Source organism: Octopus sinensis, linkage group LG11, assembly GCF_006345805.1.
Source record: "Octopus sinensis linkage group LG11, ASM634580v1, whole genome shotgun sequence".
NCBI lineage: Eukaryota > Metazoa > Mollusca > Cephalopoda > Octopoda > Octopodidae > Octopus > Octopus sinensis.
This window is the reverse complement of record NC_043007.1, coordinates 63,909,735-63,922,234: the sequence shown is the minus strand read 5'-3', so window position 1 is coordinate 63,922,234 and position 12,500 is coordinate 63,909,735. Positions and strand designations below refer to the sequence as shown.

Sequence of the window (12,500 nt, the reverse complement as noted above, 5' to 3'; positions counted from 1 at the left end):
ATTTGGATGGTGTCAAGTTACATATAAGTCTGTGTGATCATTATGTCTGCTGGATATGACAGTAGGCTGTAATCTCCACATATATTAAGGATTATACACTACCATTGTGCATGGGCTTGCTATTTCTATGGTAATATATCTGGGTTATCAGCAACTAATGGTTTGGAATTCATTAACAGGACATGTTTGGTTGCAGCATTAGGATAGGTCAGTTTTCCTACAGAGTGATGGAAAATGTGCAATTTCTTATGGAGGCAGGGTTAGCAATTATGAATTCCAGGTAAGGTAGGGTACCGTTTTAAAGATGCCCCATGCAAAGTTGGGGGAGTTATTTTCATTATCTCATTTTCCAGATGAAACGGTACATCCGAAAGAGTGCATGTGTTGCATGAATCTTCCCTTAAAGTTATTGGCCATCATGCCAATGTAGTGTCTCAGGATGCCACTACATAATATAATGATAATTCTATAGAAAAAAAGGATTCAATGGTCAGTTGATAAGATGCTAACAGTTATAGATTGGAATGTAGGGAGAAGATTGTGTGGATGTATGTTTGCCTCTCTTGTAACAAGCAATATTGGAAGTGAGATAATTTAAACATGAGTAGTTAATCTTGATGTTATGGGAATTAAAGTTTATGATATCTATAAGTTCTTAGGAAATGTTGTCTAATTAGAATTAGGAAGCCTCTAGATTGAATAGAGGATTAAACTGGATTAGCTTTCTCTTTCTAATTCTCCTTGGGTTTGGGAGTGGGAGATCCTTCATATCTACTAACTTATCAGTAAAGCCACACCTCACAAGCACCTTGTTATAATAAGGTGCAATCCTTTTCAATCTCTCTCTCTTGGAGATTCTTCTACTGAAACCAATGACTAAATTTCAAATTACAGATGAAGGGTGCTCGAGTATCATTGAGTATAAACAATTTCCTCACTAGGTTTTCTGTAAGGGTAGTAATTGCCTGTCTTAAGATCTAAGATTATATCACGGAAGTTAACCTTTGTTAAGTTGGTGGAGTTAGGATAATAGTTATGGTTAGGCTGAATTCTTTGAAGATGTTTTTAAGATTCTTATTGAACTTATCCATAGCATAGCCATTCATGTAGCTTGAGATTGTCATCATCCTTGTACAAGCTTGAACTATGGGAGCATGTATATTTCTTTTTTTAGGGTATCCAAGATAAGTACTCAATGAAGTCAGTGACTTGGCCCTGTCGTAGCTCCTCGTGGATGGCGTTACATTTTTTCCCGGTAGGAATCATCATTAAACAGGACAATCTTAACATGATTTGATTAAATTGTATCATTCCCTGATTTTAGTAATACCTACACAAGTAACAAACCTCCTTTACTTTCAGAAGGGCATCCAACCCCTAAAAATCATGCCAAAATAAAGTGACATACACATGGCCTATTTTGATCTGTAGTCGTGTATGCTAGATGACAAAGGAGTGCAACAAGTTGTGAGATGCTATGAGACTTGTTCAGCATGATAAAACAGGCATAAAATTATGATGATGATGATATTACTGCATGTGTGTGTGTGTGTGTTTATTCATTTTGCATTCATTTTTCTATGCTTGCATAGACAAATATATTATTTGAAGCATTGTTCTACAACCATATGCCCTTCCTGATGCAGACTCTTCCCTGTTTTTTAAGTGTAGGATCACTTATTCCACCACAAAAAGGCACAAAGTAACTCGATTTGTTGAAAGGGGAAACTGACAAGAGCATTGCCTGATGATCTATTGTACAAACAATAGCACATGGAAACAAAAAACAAACATATAGACACACACACACACACACACACACAACACACACACATAAAGGGTGAGTGGAAAGTAACTAGGCATTAAAAATTGCTTATATAATTTTTAATATCATTGAAGTCATGACGAAATCATTTTTTAAACAGACAACACTAATGGGGATTTCTTATTTTATTGTCATATTTCTTATTTTCCAGATGGCTAGTCACTTGACTGGTCAGGAGCGACCTAAGATAGCAGCACACTATGAAGTGTGGAATTCCATTGTTTTGGTTCAGAGATGGTGGTGTGCATAGAAAGGTAAGCATGCAACACTACATCCAGAGACAATAAAAAGTTGTCATGCAAAGCTGATGACCACAGGCTCTATGAACGATACAAAAAGTGGCTGTCCAACCACATCCCAATCAGCAGAGAACATGGTAACAGTGCAGGAAATGTTTAATCACAGCCCTCAAAAATTATCACGTCAAGCAGCTTGCGAAAGTGGACTAACAAGACACACAGTACATATGGTGTTGCCTAAAGAACTGAATTTTCGTCCGTGGAAGCCCTATTATATGCAGGAGCTAAAACCTGAAGACTGTGACTGCAGAAGTCCAGAAGTCCAGATCTCACTTCATGTGATCTTTACCTGTGGAATTACACAAAAGAGGAGGAGTACAAGACAAAACCTCACACACTGGAGGACTTAGAGACACAGATTCAGGAGGTTCATTCCATCCCTGGCCATTTGAGGAAACTGATTGATGCCACCGGTGCTTACATTGAAATATGAAGATTTACTTTCATTTTCCCATGTAATAACAAACATGTATCATTTCTTTCAATAAATTTGTAAACAGAATATAGATTTTACTACCAATTTTTAATGCCTGCTTACTTTTCATTCACCCTGTATGTGTGTGTGTGTGTGTCTGGTGCAGCCTTCGGGCTTCCCAGACCGCAGTTGAACCATCCAAGCCATGCTAGCATGGAAAGCGGACGTTAAACAATGATGATGATGATGATGATGATGATATATATATATATATATATATATATATATATATAAGTATAGACATGGCTGTGTGGTAAAAAGCTTGTTTTCCAACCACATGGTTTAAGGTTCAGTCCCACTGTGTGGCACTTTGGTCAAGTGTCTTCCACTATAGCCTAGATCTGACCAAAGCCTTGTGAGTGGATTTGGTAGAGGGAAACTGAAAGAAACCATCATGTGTGTGTGTGTGTGTATTTATCCCCCACCACCACTTGACAACTAGAGCTGGTTTATTTACATCCCTGTAACTTAGCAGTTCAGCAAAAGAAGAATAATAGAATAAGTACCAGGGTTTAAAAAGAAAAGCAAAGTACTGGCGTCAATTTATTTGACTAAAAGTTCTTCAAGGTGGTGCCCCAGCATGGCCGCAGACTAATGAACTGAAACAGATCAAAGATACAAGATATACACAGTGAAAAATATTAAAAGAAGAAAAATGCACAGAAATTATATTTTGGACAAAATATTTACATATATTTTTATAAAATAATATATTTACATAATCAACTGGTTTTGCCTGTGCTAATTATGACTAAGAAATTAGTGATAATGTTACAGTTTCAAGCTATCATAAGAAGTTATATCCTTCCTTCTGCTAATATGGAAGGGAAACTTCTTATGATAGCATGAAATTGTAACATTAGCACTAACTTCTTAGTCAAATATGTATATTTTATTTGTGTGAGTGAGTGTGTGTGTGTGTATTGTCCAACATAAAATCTCCTTGCATTTTCTTTCTTTTTATCATTTTGCACTACTATTCACCAGATGAAAAAAAAAATTCATCGAACCTTTTCTGTATATATACATACATATACAGATAGACAAATGATCTTTTAGTTTCTGTCTATTACTTACAAGGAGCTGTTGGCCTAGGGCTATAGTAGAAGATGTGCAGTGAGATTGAACACAAAACCATGTGGCAGAGCTGTAAACATCTCAACCACATAGCTATGCCTGCATCTATAGCCATGCATATGTATACAGTCTAGATTAGTGTTATGAGAGAAATTTAGAGATAGTTTTAGCTGAAGAATGGTTAAAAATTCGTTTGGAAACAATTCAAAATTTGTATGAGTCCATACCTCATAGAATTCAAGCTGTAATTATTGCCAAAGGCAGTCCTTCCCCATATTAAAATAAATTTGTTTGAAATTTTAAGGTGTTTCCATTATTTTGTCCAACCCCTGTATATATATATATGTGTGTGTGTGTATGTATATATATATATATATATATATATATATGCTGTACTTGAGAAGACCTGGCAAGCAAAATGAGGACATAACCTTGTGGCCTATGCCAAGGGTGTAACCAGCCCACTTATGCGTACCTTTCCTTCATTGGACACTGCTTGCGAAAACCTGTTGAGGCAAGTGAAATCGAAATCAAATTCGATGACTGGCATCCGTGCTAGTGGAGCACTAAGAGCACCATCTGAGTGTGATCGTTGCCAGGGCAGCTAACTGGCATCCATTTGAGCATGATCGCTACCTTACTGGCACTTGTGCCGGTGTGCAGATGGCATGTAAAAATAAAACACCATTTGGGTGTGGCCATTGCCAGTACTGCCCCTCGTGCCGGTGGCACGTAAAAGCACCCACTACATTCTCGGAGTGGTTGGCGTTAGGAAGGGCATCCAGCTGTAGAAACTCTGCCAGATCAAGATTGGAGCCTGGTGCAGCCATCTGGTTCGCTAGTCCTCAGTCAAATCATCCAACCCATGCTAGCATGGAAAGCGGATGTTAAACGAGGATGATGATGATGATGATATATATATATATGTATATATATATATATATATATATATATATAATAAAAGAACATCAAAGAATGGAGTTAACTAACAGCATTTACTGTTTAGTTTACACATTTCAGTCTTGCATCATGCCATTTCTATGTTAATTACTGAGTTTATCTCCATATATTGTGGAGTTCTTCCCTAATAGTCAATAGTGAAGTTAACTTGTCTGAACATAACAACAAGCAATATTTATGTGTGGGCATATGTAACAGGTTCCTGTATTATTTCTATTGACCAAATTCCACTTACAGCAACTCAATTGGTCATCTGAAAAGTATGATAGGATATACTTGCCCAAGATACCAAACAATGAAAACAAACACAGAACCATATGGTTCTGAAATGAACTTCTTAACTACATGCCTGTTTTACAACTGTTTTTTTTTTTTATATGCTGGCAGATCACATCTCACTTAAATGTCTTTTTTTTACATGATTTCCATGGCTGGATGCTCTTCCCAACTTCAACCATTTTATGCAATGTTAGGTGCACTTTTTGCAGCACCAGCACTATAGAGGCTGCTTTGCCATATGCAAACTAAAGAGCCCTCTCAAACCCTGTGCTGTTGCTGCTTAAATTGATAACTAACCAATCACAAACTGTATTGGGTATTTTTCATGGCACCAGTACTATTGGGATTGCTTTACAGCTAGCAAAGCAAAAGAGAGACCACATGAAGGATGGAATACATACATGAAATATTTGCAAAAATGGAAACCAACAATGAACAAAAAGCTCTCATCTAACTGTAAATTTGGATTCCAACCGACTAGCTAATTTAAGAAGATACTAAAAATTGAAAATATTTCAGATACAGAAATAAATACACAATGAAAATACAAAACTGCAAAAATACAAACCACAAAAATAAAGCATTGAAAACATAAATCAGAGAGATAGACAAAAATGAAACAAATAAATGAAACAACAAAACCCTACAAAAACAAACTCCAGCACAGCTACAGAATATTGACCAACAAAAACTGAATCAGAACTACACTAATAAAAATATAAACACCAATGGATATAAAAAAACAAAGGTTTAAGGGTAGAAAGATCTAAAGTTAGAAATTTTTAATATGACAATAATCTACAGATGGAAATAGTTAAAAAAAATTAAATCAATAAATCTTTTTCTGGACTAATGAAAGACCCTGCCAAATATAAAACTTAATGAAAAAATAACAGTAACAATAAAAAAAATCAAACTGTGCCATCATAGATACATTTGAAACAAATGTGAAAATCAATATCAGCAGGATAAATCAACTAATCTATGCAACAGCAATGGTATCACAAAGGAAAGTGGTTATCTTCTCATAGAGGAAGATCTAAAACCTAACAAAATAATGTGGAAAACCACACAGAGAAGACTAGAAAATGGCTATTGAGATTGATAACAAAAACGCATAAATGAAAAATATTGCAGAAATATAAAACATTTCCCCCTAAAATATCATCTGAAATCAAGTCAAAGTGATTGAAAAATCACAAAGACTTCATTATTATAAATACCAGTAATGCTTTTTTGAACATTTTTTGAACAAAGCAAACAGTTCATCCCCCAACCAAAATTATTTTACCAAGAATCAAGTAAAATTGAAAATAAAAAAACCCAAATGGTGCCAAATACAAGAAGTATAAAACTTTGGGGAATTAGTATAGACAGCAGACAGATTGCCAAAGTACCAAAATTCTTGCCAAAATATCAAACAAATACCAACCCACAAAGTACTTGCAAAGATAGCCAACAATTTACGAAAAGAAGCAAAAACATCTAAATTGTTCGCAAAGGAAAAAATCTTAACAACTCTTCAGAAACAGAAAAAAAAAAAAAAAAAAAAGAATGTTAACCAACTAGTCTAGAATATACAATGCTTCAGCATCAGTTTTGTTCCAAAGGTAAAGTACTCAACTGGCATCAATTTCCCATCACCACTCAGCCTTTTTCTGAAGAACAGAAAGAGTGTTCCAGAGGTTCATGTGGAGCAACAAAGTTATAACTGAAGACTGTGGATGATGAAAATGGGCCTGGGTATGATGCAGATTGATTATCATAAAATTCTCCATCTATAGAGTTTGGAATCATTAGGTATGAGAAAAGCAGTACCAATAATAAGTAGGTACATCAAACATGCTGGAGTAAGGGTATAGACCCAAACAAAAGAAAGAATTACAAAAACAAAATCAATTCAATTAGAAAACTAAAAATTCTAAGGATACCCACATCTTCTTTTGTCTGGCACTGGATTCTTTTAACCTAAATACAAGACGAAGTTATTTGCAGACATACATGCTATAGTGTGATAATCAACACATGAATTCCGTCATAGTCAACTTCACCTTTCATGATCGATAAAATAAGTATCAGTTGAGTGCCAAGGCCAATGTAATTGACTTAGCTGCTCCTTCAAATTTGCTGGCCTTGTGCTAAAATTTGAATAAAATATTATAGATGTATTGGATAAATATTTAGAATTGAAATTAATGTAAAAAAATAAGGAAATAGGTATAATAGGAATCAATACCTTATTTGTTCTAATAATAATTACAGTGATAATATTAACTGGAAGTGAAATGAATTTGCAAGATTAGATAGATAAACAAAGAAATGAATATCAGAATTTAAAATATATCTCTTAAAAAGCTGACATAGAAATATTATATTTAGCTGAACACAAAGAGGTGGGAAAGACCTCCCACCTCTCTGTCATTAACCATTCACTGTAGCATTACAAAAATATCTATTTAAGAAAATGAATACAAATTAGTAAAAATAACTTATAAAATGTAAACAAAACTAAAAAAAAAATTCTATTTTCCATCTACAATTAAGCTGACAGCTTAAAAACTGAAACTGAAATAACAGCCATTTGTGAGAAAGATAGAGAAATATCGGAAAATATTTTTAAAACACCAATAACTGAAGTAAATACAGTACAACAAAATTGCCATGCTGAGATATTTGACTGAGCAAATCAGAAGTATATAAAGAAAATCCCAACTGCTAGTTAAGAAGCTGAGAACTCAAAACTGAAACCAACCAAAGGGTTTCTGATCATGGCAGATATGTTGTAGGCTGTATTCTTTGACTGTACACCTATGAGTAAACGAATGAAAGATTTTATGGTTGTGGGATTTGATTGTGTAAGGGATGTAGGGAGGCATTCTAAGAAAGATGCTGTCAGTCATTCAGCCGTTTCACAAGTGAAGTAAATATTATACCAAGAGTGGTCAGCATAAAAATAGTAAGCATCAAGTAGTAAAGGATTTAGAAGGTAGTTTTTATGTAACAGAATGGCATAGAGTTGAATTACCTTAATTAGGCACTGATTATGTGATCCAATGGTAACAGAGATGATGGTGGTAGGAGAGAGGCTGTGTTTAAAAATGACAAAAAGGTCAGGAATGAAGTTAAGTTTAACAGTGCTAAGATTAAAATCTTATACAAAAAAATCAATGCCTAATACAAAACCTCCATAGAAAAATAACATTTTAGCACAATGTAGATGAAAAGCAAAGTAAACACAAACTGAAACAATAGCAATACCACTGAGCCAATGAGGGATCCCATACTTAGCCACTTGATCTGTGAGAAATGGCAGCTAAATCTCCCTCAGATTTCACCCTACCATCTTAACACTTTTGATAATACAGTCCTACAAAACCTTAAAAAGATTGAATGGCCATAGCTGGAATACCTTTCATCAAAGTCCTTGATCAGGATTGAGCTAGGGCTAAATAAGAACAACAATGGTACTACCATAGAATTTATAGTTTCTTTCTTACATTATTTTCAAAAAGAAAACTAGCAAATATATCAAAGTGATACCAAATTTTGAAGTAGAAAACACAAGAAATCCATTTATAGTAGACAAAGACCACAAATAAAAATGTGGGAAATATAATAGAACATTAAAAATATATGCAGGAAGTGTTAAGGAAAAATTGCTTTTTTCCAGGCTTTCAGTGAGGTCACAATTTTCCCATGAATTGCATTGAACTAGATGTTGTATAGCTATTTACCAGCTTTGTCATTATTATCACATTCTAATTATTATAACATCAATGGTTTCTAATTTAGGTACAAAGCCAGCAGTTTGGAGGGAAGGGGATACCATCATCCCCAATACTTAACTGGTGCTCTATTTTATCAACACTGTAGGGATGAAAAGCAAAACTGATCCTAGGGGAATCAAAACTCAGAAAGCAAAGAGCATTAAATAAAATACAAAACATCTTTTCTTAATGCTCTAATGATTCTGTCAGCTTGCAGTCTTGATAAAAATAATGTTTCTTTGTTGGTTTTTTTTTAGGTATAAGGCCAACAATTTTGAGGGGCGGGGCAAGCTGTTGATACCATTGACTCCAGTATCTGACAGGTACTTTATTTTAATCAACCCCAGATGACCTCAGCAGGATTTGAACACAGAATGTAAGGAATGAATACTGAAATGCATTTTTTGACACTCTACAGGCCCATTGCCTTTCACCGGTTTCTGATTTAGTACAAGGTCAGTAACTTTGAGAGAAGGTCAGTCAAGATATCAGCCCCAGTACTTGACTGGTACTTTATTTTATCAAACCTAGGAAGATGACAAGCAATGCTGGCCTTGACAGGATGTGAACTCAGAACATGAAGAGCCATAACTATATATAACAAGGTATTTTGTACAAAATTCTAATGATTCTATCCATCATAATGATATTGATTTCAAATTTTGGCACAAGACCAGTAATTTTGAGAGCAGGGATAAGTCAGTTACATTGACCCCATCACTCAAATGGTACTCAAAATATTTTTGTTGTTTTTGTAAAATCTCAGAAAATAATTAAAAATTCACATTTTTTTATAAACCCTGAAAAGATGAAAGGCAAAGTTAACCTCAGAATGTGAAGAAGAGTAAAATGCTGCTAAACATTTCACCCAGTGTGCTAATGATTCCACCAGCTCGTCACCTTATCCATTATAACAATATTACTTCTAATTTCATAATGATGATAACAACACTTTCTAACTTGGTGCAAGAACAGCAATTTTTAGGAGAGAGGATAAGACAATGTCCAACTGGTACTTATCTTATCATCCCCAAAACGAAGAAAGCAAAGTGAACATTGGTAGGATTTGAATTCAGAGCATAAAGAGCTAGGAGAAATGCTGCTAAGCATTTTGTCCAATGTGCTAATGATTCTGCGAGCTCATTGCCTTCATAATGATGATTTCAGTAATAACAATAATCCTTTCTACTATAGGCACAAGGCCTGAAATTTTGGGGGAGGGTATTAGTCAATTACATTGACCCCAGTGCTTCACTGGTACTTAATACATCAACCCCAAAAGGATGAAAGGCAAAGTTGACGTCAGCAGAATTTGAACTCAGAACATAGTGGCAGACAAAATACTGCTAAGCATTTAGCCCAGCGTGCTAACGATTCTGCCAGCTTACCACCTTAATAATCCTTTCTACTAAAGGCGCAAGGCCTGAAATTTTGGATGAAAGGATGAAAGGCAAAGTCGACCTCAGCAGAGGCCAATAGCAACAACAACAACAATAATAATGATTTCTTTTATTTGCTACCAGAGTGAAGGATGAGGGGAACAATACAAAGACAGGCATAAAGTGTGGGGATTTATATACAATGGAATGATAAACAAAAAAGAAAATAGTATACACAGTATACAATAAAAGAATGAAAGGATACATAGCATATGATAGAAAGAGAGAAGGAGAAAAAAGATGATAGTGATGTGGTCCCCTTGAAACAGAAGGACCTCTAGTGATAATTGAGAAACCCCACCAGCCAAGATCTCCCTGAATATGCAGGCTAAGTACCCTACCTAATTCCTTTCCTCCAATTCACAGGTACCATCCACTCTAACCATTTTCACATCTTTTACCCACTTGTAAATAAATTCACTTGAGGACAGCACTTCCCTCTTTGCCCTCACTTACCTTTCAAAGTGAAACTTGGAAAAATCAAGGGCTCTACCAAAGAGGAACATCTCTGTCCCCATTCCTTTTAGCCTCATCCACCATACAACCTCTTTTTCCACAGCTACAACGCAAAGAAAAACTGCCTTGGCTGCCCAATTAAAAGAGGGCAGTGGGGCTACCGTCACTATGGCAATCAGTGGGGCAACTATTACTATGGCCAACAGACAGATCTGTCCCACACACAACAGCAGCTGTTTGATATAACTCCAAAAGTTAGCAATGCCCGAATGCTGAATGAATGCATGCAGAATGGTCTTGTCACTTTGCGCACACCTTGGACAACCTTGTCTGACAGCACATCTGTGCCTGTAGAGTTTATCCTGAACCAGTAGTTCTAATCTCCCTGCCCCCCACTCCTGTAGCCTCTCAAGGACAGCTTCTTCTCTGCCCATTTCTTGGAAAGACTGGCCACCCTGTTTCTCATCTTATCCCAATTCTTATCTACCTGGTGGTCAGGACCAAACCAGACCTCAAGCAGTTTAACTGGTCTGTCAGTCCAGAGTCTGATGACACCATCTGACAACATTGATCTGCCTCTTCACATGCCTATTTACCCAGGCCATATAATACTCACCACTTTCACCCACTTTACCACAAATCTACTAGAGAGCAGTACCATCTCCTCTTATTGAAACAAAAACAATAATGATTCATTAAGTTTTTGGCTAAGTTTGTAGAGGTGAGACTCAATTAATACCTATGCATTTTTGATATGTCTTAGAATCTCAATTTGAGAAGTATGAAGGCAAAGATAAATTCATCATGAATTGAACTCATTCTACCATCTCTGTCAATCCACTGCCATAATGATAATTTCTCAGAAGGCCACAAAGTTAGAAGTAGAAGGCATATAGTTAATAAAAATGATACAAGGTACAGCTGGTACTTATTTCATTAACAAAGTTCAGATGAAATATAAAGGCAATTTTTGTAGAAACTGAACTCAGAACATACAAGATACAGACAGTATTCAGTCACAATTACTGTATATGTTTTTGGTATGGTTCAAAGGTGATTAAATTGTCATGTCCACATCTAAGGATATTTAAAAAATGTTTGTTTATGCAAACAGTGCATAGCTAACCTGAGATGTTTCTGTTGCAAGTGAATAAACTATGCCTTTGATTAATAAAGGTTGGTATCAGCTGCATGAGAATTTGTATTGTTAGAAATGATAGTCAGTCGTTACTGTACAGGTGTAATATTGAGGCCAAGTTGAAAAGAACTCCATCAATGCATACTACAACAGAACAGATTAACTGATATCTACTGGTTTGATAAATTAGAGATGACCTGAGTCCATAAGAAAGCAATTAAATTATAATGTTAGATATGATTGAAGCCAATGACAATATTAATGCTTTTACCAATGTTCTAAAGCTGAAGAAGCACTGATATGTAATAGACAGTAAGAGTTTGATAGATCTGGCTCTATGGGAACAGTACTTATGGTAACTGAAGTAATTTAAAGTTTGGACATGTAAGGGTGATTGTTTACAACTGATCTATTACTTTTGAGATGTTGGAAAGGAAAGGGATTAGAAGGTATGTTAAAGAGGGCATACTTCTTTAGAATGGAACTCACTATGAGTGTAGTTGTTGTTGTTGATGGTGTTGGTGTTGTTGTCCAAGACATTGGGCCTCACAGAGCAAATGACAAGGGACTGAGACTTCTGGTGGTTTGCTGTGCTTGAGAAGACACATCAAGCGAAGTAAAATCATAGTTGTCCTTGCATTCAGGCATGTCCCCTACATCTCCCTTCGACTTAGTGGTCCTAATCTTGCTGGCTAATCTTGGAAATGAAACAGATGGCAAATTTCAGGCAAAGTGCTACTTACAGAAACATTTTATTTGGGAATTGAGCAGGAGATCTGGAAATC

At 35.6% G+C, this 12,500-nt stretch overlaps 1 protein-coding gene across 5 annotated transcripts in view; it reads right to left on the bottom strand.

Moving 5' to 3' along the window:
• Window positions 1-12,500, bottom strand: part of LOC115217405 (DNA repair protein XRCC3-like) — a 215,100-nt gene that overhangs the window by 149,796 nt on the left and 52,804 nt on the right. Inside the window, exon 1 of one of the 5 annotated variants that reach the window (XM_036507600.1) lies at window positions 7,941-7,996. The exons of the other annotated variants lie outside the window; for them this stretch is intronic. The gene's annotated coding sequence lies outside the window, so the exon portion shown is untranslated. Of the gene's footprint in view, window positions 1-7,940; window positions 7,997-12,500 lie in introns of those variants that run through there. 5 annotated transcript variants of the gene reach the window in all.